This window comes from Neomonachus schauinslandi, chromosome 1 (genome assembly GCF_002201575.2).
Source record: "Neomonachus schauinslandi chromosome 1, ASM220157v2, whole genome shotgun sequence".
NCBI classification, from domain to species: Eukaryota; Metazoa; Chordata; class Mammalia; order Carnivora; family Phocidae; genus Neomonachus; species Neomonachus schauinslandi.
Window position 1 is genome coordinate 24,342,206 of NC_058403.1, and position 19,119 is coordinate 24,361,324.

The window sequence follows — 19,119 nt, forward strand, 5'->3', positions numbered from 1 at the left end:
AAAATTTGTTCATGATTATTAGTCCTGTAGAGAATATATCACCAAATGTGAAAGTCTTGTTTTATGTTTTAATTGATCTAGAACCCTCTACCTGGCACATAATTAAATATATCCTTTCCAATAAATATAGCAATGGTATTCTGGCTTATGGATCCTGATGGATAAACTAGCTGATGGGGAAATTAAAAAAAAAAAGAAGAAAATAAAAGATTTAGGAATCTTTCATGAAATGTAAATTTTAAAAATTTGCATACTTTATCTGTTTTCAATATAAATAAAAACTGAAGACTTTACCATGAATAAAACTACACCAGACATTGACATTCTGGCCAAAGAATCCAAAATAGCAAATTAATCATTGCCGCAAAAGGCAGTGCATTCAAACAAAGAAAAAAAAATTCTCTTCCTATAACTGATGAAATAATGGCTTGACCTCTTCAGACATCTCTACCTAGCTTTATTTAGGAATTCTGATATTCTTACAAAAAAGGTAGGATTCAAGATCATTAAAAGGAAGATTTAATGAAAGTTGAAGTATCTTCTGTAAATCAAGTGAGGATCTTGCAAGATTACAAGTCCTATTAGTAGAGGTAGCTATAACATTAATATTTTGGTTGTGATTGAAAAATATTGAACATGTTGATTAGTGTTACTATTAGGAAAAAAGCATTTGGGAAACTTGAAACCAAGTCCTCTTTTAAAGGAATAGGTAGTAGAAGAATGAGCTATAATTAGGAGTTCAGAGATAAAATTTTAGTTACATTTATATATATATAATATCTAATATATATATTACACATTTTATGTATATACGCACAGTATATTAATGTAATATATATACATTATATTATTAGGTAATGTAATATAGATACATTATATTATTATATGTATTATATAAATAAATATACATTTTTATATACACATTATATATTCTATATATATATTACACTAGGGATTTAATTTTGAAAGATTAAGACTGATTTCTAAGGAAATCAGTTTGCATTTGGAATATTTTTTAAGAACATTTGACAGTCGATAAACATTACAAGTGAAAATTTTACTGTCCAAAGTTGAATTCTCCAAAGTAGTGATTATATAAAAAACATGAAATGATGTTTCGGAATGATTCTGGGGCTTAGTCTTCATCTGTATAAAACAGGAGATGAAAAAATTGAGAACATACATTTCTCAGAGTGTGGGTTCTTTGGGTAAAAGCTGCATTTTTCACATATTACCTATTTGTGATAATTTATGTTTTATAATGTGTGTTCTGAGATCTTCAAAGGGCAAGGATTTATACATAAACCCTCTTATTAAAGGCACAATGTATATATATTGATTAGCTAGGAGCACACTATACTTTTCTTCTCTTACTCCATTATGTTGTTTTACATATACGCACACATATAGATGTATATGTGTGTGTATGTGTGTCTATGTATTATATATATTCAATTAGCTTATTTTTTTGTATATAGAAGTGTGATACACTTAAAAATATGGAACTCAACTTTTTAAAAATATGTAAACTTGCAGGAAATTGCAAAAAGGCTTTTTATAATACTTAGCTTGTATTTAGCTTCTTTAATAGGTTTAAAATCCATTTCAAGTCTTTACCAAATGTTTCACTGAGAACTTATGATACATCCAACCATCAGAAAAGTCAAACATGTATTCTATTCTATTCTATTCTATTCTGGGTACCTTGGAACTTCATGTTTATTTAACAGTTTGATAATACACCAAAGAAAAAATGTTGCACTACATTCGCCTTTATTTTCCATATTTACACCTCTATACACAATGACTGTGTTCTAGCTTATGGGTGAAAATTTCATCCACATTTAAGCTTTTGTATTTAGATTATAAAGAAATAATTCTTGCCACTCTAAAATATTGAAAGCTTCTGGAAAGCAGAAATGATGCATCGTGATGTTTACAGGCATATGTAGTTAGAACCAAAATGAGGTTAGATGACATTTCTCTGTGTAAAAATAGATAATGTTCAAGAACCATTTTTCCGTGAAAAGGTACCAGCTAATACAGCCACCACAATTCTAAGAAATTATTAGAACTTAATATGGTGTTAGCCCTTAATTTTTAAGTAAGAAATGTAAAACAATCTTTCTATGTATTTTTATCTACAGATATTTTGGAAAGTAGGAACAGTGCTTTTTGTTTAGGAAAACACAGTAATTAAAATTATTATTCCCAGAAGAAGCACATAGGGAGCCTCAAAATAGTTATGGTAGATTAGTGTGGGAGTTTCTTTAGCTCAGGCCTCACAGAATATATTTCTTGAGTTAGAGGTGTGGACTGGTGTCTTTCTTCCTTTACAGCACAAACCTAGATGGACAGTGAACTGTCACCAAAGCATCCTGAATTTAGAATAGGCAAAGCACTCCAGATACAATGGGCTGCACTGGTCATTTTTAATCATTTTGTATAACCTGATAAAATAACATCTATCTACCTGGAGACATAGCATATTAGTGTATAACTTGCGCATAAATTAAAGAATTCTACATCTTGAGGACCAGATCTCAATAGAGATCTAGGTTAGCTCTCCAGTCTTCTTTATTATTCCACTAATTACTTGTGTAAACACTTTTTCGGACTGAAAACCTAATAATATTGTGATAATTATATTGATATATTAATAATGCATTTCTAAAATGCTACCTCTTTAGCAATCACAAACTTGTGAGATGTGAATGGTGTCATTACCATTTTATAGATGTGAAATTGAGGTTCAGATGTCAAATGACTTGCTGAAGGTCCCAAACCTCTCAAGTGGTAGCTTGAGATTCAGAAATGAGGTACCTTGCCCATGGTTCTATGTGTCCTAAATCTCAGAAATTTTGTGGTTAAATGCATTCTTCTTTCTAATTAATGAAGTTACCTTTTAAGCTATTTCGGTACAAAATATAGATAATATTGTGACTGAAAATGTCACTAAGTTCTTTGGTACATATAACCAGTAATCTGCATAGAGAATAATGGGGCCAGAGCAGGGAGAGGGCTGCTTGAGATTAGGAAGTGTTTTAGCTCAGGATAGAACATCTAAGATGAGAAGTGAAGGGTGGGAAGAAGCAGGCATGGGGTTACCTGTGAGTAAAAAATATCCCAGGCAGAGGAATCAGTAAAGACAAATAAGTCCTCTCAATCCTAGTTACCCACCTTTTAACACATTTCTTATCAATATATGAGGGCTAGAAATAAAGACAAGATTCCAGGAAGAATTTAACCAGCATGCTCTTAGATTATAGTTTTTCTTCCTGGTACTATATTTTTATTGGTGCAACTCAAAATAATTAGTCTTAGGGGAGCCTGGGTGGCTCAGTCAGTTAAGCATCTCCCTTCAGCTCAGGTCATGATCTCAGGGTCCTGGGATCGAGCCCCGCGTTGGGCTCTCTGCTAAGCAGGGAGTCTGCTTCTCCCCCTGCTTGTTCTCTATCTCTCTCAAATAAAAATAAATAAATAAAAATTTAAAAAAAATAATTAGTCTTAGTTTTTTGTGAGCCTAAGCATTTTTTCTTCACACTTGGTCATAATGAATACATAGAATAATATATATAGCATATGTAAAGTATAGCATATTTAAAGAAGAAGCAGAGGAAAATGGTTAAGATCATGGACTACAGTTCCAGATGATAGACCCCGTATGAGTCTAGTCACAAGAATAGCATGTATTTAACTAAAAAATCAATAAACACAAACTAATATTTTCAAAAATAATTTAATTTTCATAAATTTTATTATTTTTATTAAATATAACTTAAATTTAATGAGATTTAATTTAATTTTTAATTAAATTTTGTTCAAGATGCATTTTCCAAATAGTAGTTTTATTTTTGTGGGGGGTAATTCTTTATTTTACCCCCAATAGGTCAACTCCTGCAAAGGTCAACTTCAGGCCAAAGAGTAGACTGAGACCCAAAGTAGCAATAGCTGAGAGCCAATAGATGGACACAATTCTTGTGAAGAACAAAATTATTTTTAGTTAATAGCAGAAGAGAAACCAGAGAGATATAATGAGACTAAAGGTTCACACATCTGGAACCTAGCCAAAGAAAAAAACAAATATAGAAAGTCAGTCTAAATGCAAATTGACCTAGTGGATGTGGGTGCTGCAAAAAGAACAACAGCTTGGGGCCTGGAAGTTAGTACAGAGAGATGCTGGGACATCCAAGTCTAAACGATTGTGTTTTCTAAGATTCCCATATTGGCTCCTCTGAGGCAGATACGGTAGCTGACTCTCGACACTTTGAGGCAGTATTTTCATTCCACATGATCTCAACTATGTCACATAGTCTTCCTTCCTCCCTTCGTCCCTTCCTCCCTTCTTTTTTTCCTTCCTCCCTCCATCTCTCCCTCCTTCCCTCCCTCCCTCTCTCCCTCCCTCCCTCCCTCCCTCCCTTCCTTCCTTTCTTCCTTCCTCTTTTCTTTCTTTCTTTCTTTCCTTCTTTTTTTTCTTTCTCTCTTTCTCTCTCTCTTTTTTTTCCCCCCTTTTTTTTTTTTTTTTTTTACAGCAGTTTTAGTTATGTTCACAGCAAAACTGAATAGAAGGTACAGAGATATCTCATATACCTTCTGGTCCCGCATAAGCATAACCTTTCCCATTGTCAACATCCCCCACCAAAGTGGTACATTTAGTACAATCGATGAAGCTACATTGACACATCATCACCCAGAGTACATAGTTTACATTAGGGCTCACTCTTGGTGTTCTACATTCTTTGGGTTTTGACAAGTTTATAATCACATGTATCCACTATTATAGTATCACAAAGAATATTTGCACTGCTCTAAAAATCCTCAGTGCTCTCCCTATTCATCTCTTCCCCAACCCTCATCTCCCTGACAACCACTGATCTTTTTAAAAATTTTTATTTATTTGTTTTTATTATTAACATATAATGTATTATTTGTTTTAGGGGATCAGGTCTGTGATTTATCAGTCTTACACAATTCACAGTGCTCACCATAGTATATACCCTCCCCAATGTCCATCACCCAGCCACCCCTTCCCTTCCACCCCCTCCACTCCAGCAACCCTCAGTTTGTTTCCTGAGATTAAGAGTTCCTTATGGTTTGTCTCCCTCTCTGGTTTCATCTTGTTTCTTTTTTTCCTCTCTTCCCCTATGATCCTCTGCCTTTTTTCTCAAATTCCTCGTATCAGTGAGATCATATGATAATTGTCTTTCTCTGATTGACTTGTTTTGCTTAGCATAATACCCTCCAGTTCCATCCACGTCGTTGCAAATGGCAATTTCATTCCTTTTGATGGCTGCATAATATTCCATTATATATATATATACCACATCTTCTTTATCCATTCATCTGTCAATGGACATCTGGGCTCTTTCTATATTTTGGCTATTGTGGACATTGCTGCTATAAACATTGGGGTGCAGGTACCCCTTCAGATTACTACCTTTGTATCTTTGGGGTAAATACCCAGTAATGCAATTTCTGTGTCATAGGGTAGCTCTATTTTCAACTTTTTAAGGAACTTCCATACTGGTTTCCAGCATGGCTGCACCAGCTTGCATTCTCACAAACAGTGTAGGAGGATTCCCCTTTCTCTACATCTTTGCCAACATCTGTCATTTCCTGACTTGTTAGTTTTAGCCATTCTGACTGGTGTGAGGTGGTATCTCATTGTGGTTTTGATTTGTATTTCCCTGATGCCATAAAATGTTGAGCACTTTTTCATGTGTCTTTTGGCCATTTGGATGTCTTCTTTGCAAAAATGTCTGTTCATGTCTTCTGCCCATTTCTTGATTGGATTATTTGTTCCTTGGGTGTTGAGTTTGATAAGTTCTTTATAGATTTTGGATACTAGCCCTTTATCTGATATGTCATTTGCAAATATCTTCTCCCATTCTGTCAATTGTCCTTTGGTTTTGTTGACTGTTTCCTTTGCTGTGCAAAAGCTTTTTATCTTGATGAAGTCCCAACAGTTCATTTTTGCCCATGCTTCCCTTGCCTTTGGTGATGTGTCTAGGAAGAAATTGTTGCAGCTGAGGTCGAAGAGGTTGCAGCCTGTGGTCTCCTCAAGGATTTTGATGGATTCCTGTCTCCCATTTAGGTCTTTCATCCATTTTTAGTCTATTTTTGTGTATGATGTAAGAAAGTGGTCCAGTTTCATTCTTCTGCATGTTGCTGTCCAGTTTTCCCAACACCATTTGTTGAAGAAACTGTCTTTTTTCCATTGGATATTCTTTCCTGCTTTGTTGAAGATTAGTTAACCATAGAGTTGAGGGTCCATTTCTGGGCTCTCTATTCTGTTCCATTGATCTATGTGTCTGTTTTTGTGCCAGTACCATACTGTCTTGATGATTACAGCTTTGCAATAGAGCTTGAAGTCTACAATTGTGATGCCACTCACTTTGCTTTTCTTTTTCAACATTCCTCTGGCTATTCGGGGTCTTTTCTGTTTCCATACAAATTTTAGGATTATTTGTTCCATTTCTGTGAAAAAAGTGGATAGTATTTTGATAGGAATTGCATTGAATTTGTAGATGGCTCTAGGTAGCATAAACATTTTAACAATATTTGTTCCTTCAATCCATGAGCAAGGAACATCTTTCCATTTCTTTGTGTCTTCCTTAATTTCTTTCATGAGTATTCCATAGTTTTCTGCATACAGATTCTTTGCCTCTTTGCTTAGATTTATTCCTAGCTATCTTGTGATTTTGGGTGCAATTGTAAATGGGATCGGCTCCATAATTTCTCTTTCTTCTGTCTTGTTGTGTATAGAAATGCAACTGATTTCTGTGCATTGATTTTATATGTTGCCATGTTGCTGAATTCCTGTATGAGTTCTAGCAGTTTTGGGGTGGAGTTTTTTGGGTTTTCTACATAGAGTATCATGTCATCTGCAAAGAGTGAGAGTTTGACTTCTTCTTTGCTGATTTGGATGCCTTTTATTTCTTTTTGTTTTCTGATTGCTGAGGGTAGGACTTCTGGTACTATGTTGAATAGCAGTGGTGATAGTGGACACCATTGATCTTTTTACTTTCTCCATAGTTTTGCCTTTTCCAGGATGTCATATAGTTGGAATCATAATAGGATATAGCCTTTTCAGATTGGCTTCTTTTGCTTAGGAATATGCATTTAAGCTTCCTCCATCTCTTTTCATGGTTTGATAGCTCTTCTTTTGTGTTGAATAACATTCCATTGTCTAGATGTGCCACAGTTTTTTGTTTTTGTTTTTGTTTTTTTTTTATCTACTTGCCTACTGAAGGACATCATGGTTGCTTCCAAGTTTTGGCAATTATGAATAGAGCTGCTATAAACATTCATGTGCAAGTTTTTATGTGAACATAAGTTTTCAACTTCTTTGGGTAAATACCAAAAAGCATGATTACTGGATTATATTACATGGATATGATTAGTATTATAAGAAACTTCCAATCTGTCTTCCAAAGGGACTGTACCACTCTGCATTCCCACCAGCAATGAATGAGAGTCCTGTTGCTCTACATCCTCACCAGCATTTGCTGTTTTCAGTGTTCTGGATTTGGGCCATTCTAATAGGTGTGTAGTGGCATCACTTTATTTTGAAATCAGAGTAGTATCCTTGTTATCTTTCTGTGAAGTTCAACATTATAAACTTAAGATTTTTTTATTCAACTAATTATCATGCTCAGCCCTATTCAATCTCTTCCTTGTTGCACTGTGTTTCCTAAATATATTTTTATTTTCTCATCTTCTATTGTATAGATGTAACAGATTTAAAACATAACTAGGCTAGTTACATTCCCCTCCCCCAAACTAATTAATTGTCAATACTAATGGACACTTTCCTGACTTTCACATATATTTTCCTAAATTTCTTTATTTACCAATAAAAACACACTTTTATGCTTTTACCTATCCTCTTATGATCAGTAACACTTTACGTTGTAATTCCTAGATAGACAGGTGAAACTTTGTTAATCTTGCTCTTTCCCTATTTTGACAAAACATTTGTTTTTTTAACATAGATATCGAAAAAATTACAAGATTGTTATCCCATTAATAATTTTTATAAGTATATAGCATCTTCATAGATAGTAGATATTTATGCATGCATAAGAACTTTGTTTCCAGCAGATTTTATTACCTTTTTATTTTTGCTGTCATAATGGTCACCAGGCTCTTCTGTCAGACTCCATTGTTTAACATTGACTCATTAAAACCTAATTTATTTTAATTCATTAAATTGCCACAACTTACCCAATGCAAGTTCCTTTAAGTTAGCATAGCACACATTTTTGGGAGAACACTTGCCATTTCACCAAAAACAAAGTGGCTTAGACTCATCTTAGTCTTCTCTGTTCCAAATGAATGACACATTCCCCAATTATTCTGTATTCTACTCTTTCATTTCTCAGCCACCCTGGAAGGTGGGTAGAGACCATGTGATTAGTTTTTGCCAGTCTATTGTGACTAGAAGTGATATGGATGCCCATGCAGTGATGATTTTGGAAGCCATATGCAGACAGTGTGGTGTTAAATAATAGAAGCACATATCCTAGGTTCTGACATCATCAGGTCAAGTAGAGCCCACACCAGCCTCACATGAATAAAAAATGGTGTGTTAGCACCTCAGATTTCAGGGTTTATATTCAATTAGAACTGCACTGCTAAAACAGAGAAATTGGTTGAGATTATCAGTAAATACAGGGGAAAAAAGCCTTATAAAGCTATTAAATAAACAGTCACAAAGATGATTATTATAGATGGTGGATACATAGACTAACTAACAGAAGATGACCAGTGTTTGTCAAGTACAAAACATAACAAATGAAAAAGAAAACCATTTGAAGATACAACACAGACCATTTCCTTGGAATGAAAGTAGAAAATCTGCAAAATGAAAGCAAACCACAGTCCGTGAAAAATGAAACAGCAAGGCTGAGATGGATCATTACTGAGTGTTTAATATGTAAAATTTCAAAGATACAGAAAGAATTATTCAAGCATACAGGCAGAAAAGCAAAACCCATTGCAGTCAAGATGGTAATGTAAATTTGCATTTTAAATATTTCTCCTCTGAAAAGAGAACTATAAAAAAAGTCATAGTTGCCTTCAGGGAAAAGATAAAGATCTTTTGGGCCTTGAAATAGAATATAATCACAATGGTAAACAGAGGCTGAAGTCATGAGCCTGTTCCACAAGTGGATATCCTAGAGAACACTGGGGTCTACAGATAACCTGAATTTAACAGGGCACAGGTCCAGGCACACTTCAATAAAACTGGATTTGAGATTGTATTCTCTTCTTATAAGAAGCCATAGATTTCTCTGATCCCTGTCCAGGATTGTGATTTTATATCTTAGGTATCTACTTCAGTGGAAAAGAAGCAGAAAATGTCCTAAAGAGCACTTTGACCCTGCTGCAGTATTACAATCTGAGAAGGAGAGTTAGGTTGCAAATAAGTTGGTTCTCTTCTGGGACACTCAAGTGTGAGTGAAAGCAACAACAAAACAGAATGGTAGAGTTAGATAAGCAGAGAGAGAGAGAAAATGCATAAATGATTTTAAAAAATCTACATTAGAACAGTGGTATTTAGAAAGAAAACCAAAAAAGGCAAAAATTCAAACAATAGTAAGGCAATTCAGGACACCAAATGCAAAGAACAGAATAATGTCAAGTTGATTTTAAAGGAAGTGAGCTTAAGGACCTCAAAATGAAGCAACAGACTATAATCTATAATTAAAAAGGAATCATGTAACACATATAGGCTGATAAAATTTTTAACTTAGATTTTGAACTAAAGATACATAATAATTTGTAAAGATAAAATCAAAAGGTCTTATCCTTTCTTATGGAAGGATCCTATCCCTCATCTGGCTTCTCCCAATGGTGATATTTTGCAAAACTATAGTCCATATCAAAATCAGGAAATTGTAATTGGTACAATAAAATTTACTAGGCTACAGGACCTAGTCAAATTTCACTAGGTTTTGCATGCACTCACTTTTGTGTGTGTGCGTGGTGTACTTTATGTATAATTTTGTGACTTTTTATCACATGTATAGATTTTATAATTATCTCAATATTCGAGACAAAGAATTTACCACAGTGAAGTTCTTCCATGCTATCTCTTACTAACTACACTCTCTTCACTATCTTTTAAACTCTGACAACTACTAACTACTGATCTGTTCTCCATCTCTGTAATTGTGTGCTTTTGAGATTGTTATAATGGAATCATACAGTACATAATTATTTGACAATGTATTTTTTTCTAAGAATAATGCCCTTGAAGTCTACTCAAGTTGTGTGCATAAATGTTCCTTTTTATTGGTAAGTAATATTCAATGGTATGATGTACCAGAAAATGTTTAATTCATTTGCTGTTGAACATTTAGTTCTTTTCAGTTTGGGCTATTACAAATAAAGCTGTTATGTTGAATTTATTTTTATGTATGGTGTAAGAAAGGGGTCCAGTTTTCCAACACCATTTGTTGAAGAGACATTTTCCCATTGCATATTACTGCCTCCTTTGTTGAGGATTAATTGACCATGTAATTGTGGGTTTATTTATGGACTTTCTATTCTATTCTATTGGTCTATGTGTCTGTTTTTGTGCCAGTACCATACTGTTTTGATTACTACAGCTTTGTAATATAACTCAAAGTCTGGAATTGTGATTGCTTTGGCTTGGCTTTTCTTTTTCAAGTTTGCTTTGGCTATTCCGAGGTCTTTTGTAGTTCCATACAAATTTTAGGATTGTTTGTTCTAGCTCTGTGAAAAATGTTGGTGGGTATTTTGATGGGGATTGCATTAAATGTGTAGATTGCTTTGGGTAGTATAGACATTTTAATAATATTTGTTCCTCCAATCCATGAGCAGGGAATGTTTTTCCATTTCTTTGTATCATCTTCAATTTCTTTCATCAACGTTTTATAGTTTTTAGAGTATAGGTCTTTCACCTCTTTGGTTAAGTTTATTCCTAGGTATTTTATTATTTTTGGTGAAATTACAAATAGGATTGTTTTCTTTAATTTCTCTTTCTGCTGCTTCATTATTAATGTATACAAATGTAATGAACTTCTGTACATTGATTTTGTAAGTTTTGAAAGTTTTCTTCTTCCCTACCAATTTAGATGCTTTTTATTCCTTTCTCTTATCTGATTGCTGTGGCTAGGACTTGCAGTACTATTTAATAAAAATGGTGAGAATGAACATCCTTGTCTTGTTCTTGACCTTAGAGGAAACGATCTCAATTTTCACCATTGAGTATGATGCTAGCTGAAGGTTTTTCATATAAGGTCTTTATTATGTTAAGGTATGCTCTCTCTAAACACAAAGGCAGTAATTTCTCTAATATTGGCCATAACAAGATTTTTCTACCTATGTCTCCTAAGGCAAGGGAAAGAAAAGCAAAAATAAACTATTGGGACTACATCAAAATAAAAAGTTTCTGCACAGCAAAGGAAACAACCAACAAAACTAAAAAATAACCTACTAAATAGGAGAAGATATTTGCAAAGGACATATATGATAAATGATTAGTATCCAAAATATATAAAAAACTTATGCAGCTCAACACCAAAAAGATAAATAATCCAATTAAGAAATGGTCAGAAGACAAGAAAGACATTTCTTCAAAAAAGACATACCAATGGCCAACAGACCCACGAAAAGATGCTCAGTATCACTTATCATCAGGAAAATGCAAATCAAAACCATAATGAGATATCACCTCACACCTGTCAGAATGACTAAAATCAAAAATACAAGAAACAGCAGGTGTTGTTGGTGAGGATGTGGAAAAATAAGAACCCTCTTGCACTGTTGGTGGGAATGCAAACTGGTGCAGCCATTGTAGAAGACAGTATGGACGTTCCTCAAAAAATTTAAAAAAAGTACAACCCTATGATCCAGTAATTGCACTACTGGTTATTTACCCAAAGAATACAAAAATACTAATTCAAAGGGATACATGCACCCTTATGTCTATTGTAGCATTTTTTACGATAGCCAAGTTATGGAAGTAACCCAAGTGTCCATCAGTAGATGAATGGATAAAGAAGATGTCGTCTATATACATAGAATGGATTATTATTCACCCATAAAAAGGAATGAAATCTTCTTATTTGGAAGAACTGAATGGATCTAAGGTATAATGCTAAGTGAAATGTCAGACAGAAAAAGATAAATACCATATGATTTCACTCATATGTGGAATTTAAGAAAAAAAAATGAACAAAAGAAAAAAAAGAGAGACAAACTGAAAAACAGACACTTCATTATAGAGAACAAACTGATGGCTACCAGAGAAAATGTAGGTGGTGGGATGGGTGAAATAGGTGAAGGGGATTAAGAGTACACTTAACCATGATGAGCACTGATCATATAATAATATATGGAATTGTTAAATCACTTTATTATACAGCTGAAATGAATATAACACTGTATGTTAGTTACACTGGAATTAAAATTAAAAAGTAGAAAATAAAGATGCTATGAGCATTTGTGTAGAAGTTTTGTGTGAACCTAAGTTTTCATTTCTCTAAGATTAATGTTCAGGACTGCAATTGCTGGGGAAGTGTAAGTTAATTATTTTAAGAAAGTATGAGACTGATTTTCTGAATGGTTGTACTATTTTACATTTTGACCAGCAATGTAGGAGATACGTAGTTTTTCTACGTCCTTACCAGCGTTTCATGCTACAATATATATACATATTTTTAATTTTTGTCATTCTAACATGCATGTAATGATATTACATCATGGTTTTAGTTTGAATTTCCTAATGGTTAGTAATATTGAGCATCTTTTCATGTTTACTTGCCATTCATATGTCTTTTTTGATGAAGCATCTGTTCAAATTTTTTGTACATTTCCTAATTAGATTGTTTGTTGTCTGATCATAGACAAAAGGGATGTTCATTTGTTCACCATCAGGAATATTGTCTCTGCTTCAAAGGTATAGATATTATAAAGAAGGTTATATTACCTAAGGTTAAATATTTCTTGAAGAGATAAATCTCAAATGTTATTGGCTTCACATATTAAGATCTATTTCTCATTTACAGAAAATGAGAGTTTCTGATTGATGTGTAACTTTCCTCTCACCTATGACTTAAGGAACTTGACTCCAGTGGTCTTATGTTTCTGCCAATCTCTATAGCTTCCAAATTTGTCATGCTTTTCTGCATTCATCATGTAGAAGAAGGAACATGGGGAATGTTTCATGGAAATTCTTATGATCGATACCTGGAGTTGGCATATACCTGTCTGCACATATCCTACTGTTGAAAACTCAGTTACATGGCCACAAAAAACTGTAAAGGAGCTGAAAGGCAAGGGTAGCTGTATGACCAAGCAGATATATTTTTTTTTTTGACCAAGCAGATATTTCATGAACACAAAGAAACCTCTGTCACATCTCCCACTTTACAATCATCTATGTCAACCTTCCTTCCATGCAAAGAACAATTCAACATTTCTCCATCACAGATAACCACAAATTCTAACAAATTGAAAGTCCCTTACTCTAGGTGTTGGACAGTTCTCTCTAGTAAGATGTTATATTAATGGGCTATTGTTCTATGAATTCAAAAGTCAAATTTTCTCTTCTCTCAACAAATACACAAAGTTAATTCAAGAACATGATAACTAGGTTCAAGAAATGAAAGAGAGGGAGGCATATAGTAATCTCTGACTTTAAAAGCAGTGAAATTCTGATAAGTCAATGTGAAAAGATTTCTCAACCCTGCAAATGGGAAAAAGTCCTGTGATTCACCCTAATTAGTTCTCTTTGGAAAATGCTTTCTGGTCCCTTATATTCTGATTTCCCTGGGCAATTCCTCTTTGGCCAGTAATCTTGTTTACATCTGAGTTTAGTGTTGCAGAGACGAATTATATTAGGCTAATGTACCTTTTACATCCTATTTTATGCTTTGGCAAATTTGGAAAGAACAAGAGATGTTTTAAGCCTCAAAGAGTTAAAATATTCATTGTCGGGTTAATTGTTTTGATGGGAATATTATTCCTTAAAAATTTAGTGTATTTCTGATCTGTTTTTTTCTATTTCATTCCATGTGCCAATAAATGTACCCAAAGTTCTTTCTAATATTTATCACATTCTGTGGAATCTAAAATGCCATCTGTTTTTAAGACACCATTATTTTATGTACCACTAAGGGAAAAATGCTTGACAATACTTTCTTATCACTTATAATTTTTAAAATATTTCTTGAAAGAGCATAATGAAAGGGAATATATGCATGAAATAAATAAGATAAATTATTCCTAATACTCACTTTTAGAATCTGACTCTTCTGGATTCCAACTCAGAGTTTTCCATCTCTGTTTTTTCATACAGTATTAGACTTCATTCCATCAAAAGTGTTGGTGACATAGTATGTCTTAAGAGTCCTCCTGGAGATTCAAGCCACAGAACCCATCCTTCAACTTTGTATGTGCATGTGCAGACATCAACCGCCATTGCCATATAACTTGTAATGATTATTAGATGCATTCTGATTCCAAAATAATAAAATATGAGTGAATCTGTATTTTGGTATTGATATCCTCACACATGAAATATATTATTATTCCTCATCTACACATTCTCTATGAACTAAAGTGAGGATTTCTTGTGGTCATCTGAAACCATAAGATCAAGGTGGGAAGGGTATCTTCTAAATTTTACACTTGGAGCATGGCTAGCGAATATTTTTCCTGAGAAATTTTAAGGAAACCTTTTTTTTGTTCCTAAGAATCACCGTTTATTTGCTTCTTTGTTTTTAAGATTTATTTATTTACTTGAGAGAGAGAGAGAGAGAGAGAGAGCACGAGCAGAAGGAGCAGAGGGAAAGGGAGAGAGAATCTCAAGTAGACTCTGTGTTGGGCACGGAGACCCACACAAGGCTCCATCTCATGACCCTGAGCTCTCGACCTGAGCCAAAACTGAGTTGGATGCTTAACCAATTGTGCCACCCAGGTGCCCCAAGAGTCACTGTGTTTTTATCTCTTACTTTTGAGGTGTGGAAATAGTTGACCGTACCCATAAGATTGTTTCTGAATTCTCTATTCTTTCCACTTTCCTTTTCAAACTAGTCAGTGACATCCCAGATGTCTCTTTTTTCTTTTCATATCTTCCCTATTGCAACAAATAAATGCCAATATGCATGTTAATTCTCTTCACCCACTTGCCCCCAAACCACAAGCTTGATAAGAATGTGACTTTTACTGCTGTATAATATGGGTCTCCATCTGTTCAGCATCTACTATCAGTTTGCACTCAATCACCAGTTGGATGTGTTCCTTATTTTCTTGTCATTTAGATGCAATGAACTTATTACTAACTTAAGGGTTAAAACACACTAGCTACCTATGAGATAGACCCCCAAATCTCAGTGGTTATATGCCCATTTAGACATTGAATTTAAAAATGGATGTTCCTGATTGGTGGGCAGTTCTCCAAATGGTGATCCAAGGACCACCTGTGTCTTCACCATCTTTACCATCCAACTTGCAAATTCATCATTTTTAAATGCATTAACCTAATAAAATCGGAGTAATAAGAATCAGATTGTAGGTCAACTATAGAAAACAGAATTACAGAGGCAAAAAAAGAACCATATGAAAAAAAATTTACGAAAAAAGACTGTAAAGAGTATGCACGCCTTTTACTTGCATTTACTTAACTAGAACTTAGTAATAAGATCAGCCACACTTACCTGCAAGGGGGGGCTGAAAAATATAATCTAATTATGTACCCAGGAAAAGGAGAAATGAATTGGACATATAGTACTTATTGACCTAAACAAAGATTAGTTAAGATAACATACATAAAAAGAAGAAAATCTCAAGAGAATGAAAAGAAAGTTCTTTTGCTCTACACAGCTCTAGTGTTTTGCTCATTCCTATGGAAAAGAAATTAGAATTTTTTAAAAAGATTTTATTTATTCATTTGACAGAGAGAGAGAGCACATATTTGACAGAGAGGGAAAACTCTGAGTTGGAATCCAGAAGAGTCAGATTCTAAAAGTGAGACACAGAGAGAGAGCACAAGTTTAATATATTTTTTCAGCAATAGAAATAGCATAAATAGAAGACAGAGAGAGATTGAGAGCAGGAGAGGGAGAGAGAGAAGCAGACTCCCCACAGATCCCATGTCCCCGGGATCATTACCTGAGCTGAAGGCAGACACTTAACTGATTTAGCCACCCAGACGCTCCAAGAAATTATAATTTTTTAATAAAAAGCCATTTATATTTATAATGACATATAATAATATTAAAGAAACTGAATTTAACTCTCAGGTCAAATCCTGGATTTTATTAATTTTATGAAATTATTTCATATTTATAAAATAGTGTAGTTGTATTTATCATCTGACACCTGTAGGTACATAATAATTAATATATACCAATTAATTTACTATGACATGAAAACCTCAACTTTAGCTTTCTGAACAATTTTTCCCTAGGAGCAAGATCACTTTTAAAAAGCATAGTCTGCTAATCCTTTGTTCGAGTTGACTCCAGTTCCACAATAGCTTAAATACAAAAATAGAAAACTTGGAATCTCACTTCCTTGAAATGTCTCTTTCCCAAGTGGCCCCTTCTAAAGCTCCTGAGGACCCACAGATCTCTGCAGAGCAGGGATAGAGACTATGGTTCCAGACCAGTTGGGGCTTCATCTGCATGCAGAAAGAAAGACAGAGGTTGCAGCAAGGCCAACCAGCAGAGGCATTACAGGTTTTTACTCTGGAGATGTCATTTATTTTAATGTACAGTATTTCAGTAATATTTCCATTGCTTTATCTCATATCTTTCAAATGCTAACCAGTTTGAGAGGGTTTTTTTGGCAATAATTTTAACATTATATTTAATAAAATACACATAACCAAACACACCCACATATATAATTTTCACTGTACAAATTTTACACTATATAACCCTACAGATTCAAATACATATGTTCCTTCTACAAGTGATATTTATTTGTTTCCTTAATTATTGTTCTTTGTCTGTGTAAATTGCTTCTATGAATGATTGTGAATATATTATCCAGAAATGTATAATACAGTTTATTACAATAATTAGAACCAAGGAAACCTTTGCATATGTAAGTATGATTTTAGCTAATCCAGAGAATTACTGTAAATCTACAAACTAGGAACAAGAGAGAAATGCAGGTTTTCTTTGTAAACATTTAGTTTTGGTCAGTGCATAGCACTTGCTAACTCAATTTAATCATTACATCCTTATGGCAAAGCCAGTATACTTTTGGAATTATGGACTGTAATACTGGCTACAATAAATTTATACCCTAATTATTTTGTCCAATGACATTAATATCCCTTACTCATGAATGTTAGAATTCTAAAAAATTTGTGATGCTAATATATTTAGGCCTTTCATTTTGCATATATTAGCATGATTTTTTTTTCAAAGAAGTTAAATGAGGATGTGGTTCAGCTTATAATAATAATTTGGCATCGATATGTTCTTGGCAGGAAAAAGATAAGAGTGGGTTATAGAACAAAGTGATATCAAAATAGAATAAAAAATAACTTATTGCAAAGCAAACATATTTCTTTTACTGCCAGGAATATTTTTACCCTCCCACCCTCATACCCCAACCCCTTCTGCACAGACTTCTAGCAGTTTCTTTGACAAGAACGACAGAAAGTCATTTAATACATTTTTTCAGCAATAGAAATAGCATAAATAGAAGAAGTTACTTATATAGAAGATTAATTTTGGGGAGAAGGAAGAAAATAAATAACAAATTGTAATGGTCAACCATGGGGGCTTAAATGAGTACACTTGACAATTCTCTTTAAAAGAAGTGATGAGAGTTGAAATTTTTATTCTTCTCTCATTCTGCTCACTCTAAGAGTTATGGGTTTAATGTAAATGGTTCTAGAGTGCATGGCTTTTCCATTTCTGCATTAATCAAAACACCTTATACAGGGAGACAATAAAACATAAAAGACATGAAGACAAGTTCAAGATTCCAACGGTCTGAACTCTTATTAAAATCCTAGGATAACCTCAGTATTTTAAGCTTTCTAATCCAAAAAAATGTGTATTTTAATAGGCTTGTCATGAAAATGAAATAAAATAATCCATAGACAGAACCTAAAACAGCCAAATGACAGCTAATAAATGGAAAGTACAATAAACAAACACAACAAATAAAATTGTGTCCCTACACCTGAGAAAAAGAATTTTTGCAATTCATTTATATGCAATGAACTGTGAACAATTTAGAATTCCGTAAGTCTAGAAACATATCTTTAATTATAGAACTGTAAATTCACATTGATGCAGATGAAGAGTTCTTAGAACTATACTAATGATGAACAAAAAATAAGAACTAGATTTAGACAAAATTATATCATGAATATATATGTATCTGTCTTGTGTGTTGTTATCTAAGTTTGAATAATAATGGGAGAAATTTCCTGTTTTTTGTATCTATTACTGCACAAATAGTGAAATATTTAGTAATAAGAAGCCTAATAACCTATTTACAGTTTCATCTAAATTCTAATTTAGAACATTTTTAGGCATGTGCATTATTAACTATTATGATGATTATGAAGGTTGTAACTACAATCATAATTGTTATTATAACAGTTTAAGAGATTATCAAAGACCAACTACTTTTGTTAATATACATGTTATATATTATATATATCTTATATATAGAGAGAAAGAGAATGCTAATTGCTATATATATGTAATTATTTAATACAACTATAAAATGATTTCACTATTGCTATTGGCACTTTATACTTGTAGGAACAGCAGTATCTTCACCAAAGCTTCATAAGTGCTATTAAGTGACAGGATACAAATCTCCATCTGTTGGAATCCAAACCTGGTGTTTATGAGAGCATGATTATTTGCTTGAATGAATCAAGTTAAAATGGTGAAAGCTTAGATACCTTCTTATTCTCATATTTTAAAAAGGAACTTCTGTAAATGCAGAAATAACAGGTTGTATATGCATAAGAAATATGTTGCTATTTTGGGGTGCCTGGGTGGCTCACTCAGTTGAGCAACTGACTCTTGATTTCAGCTCAGTTCATGATCCTGGGGCTGTAAGATTGAGCCCCCTTCCCCCGCCATGGGCTCCGCACTAAGCAGG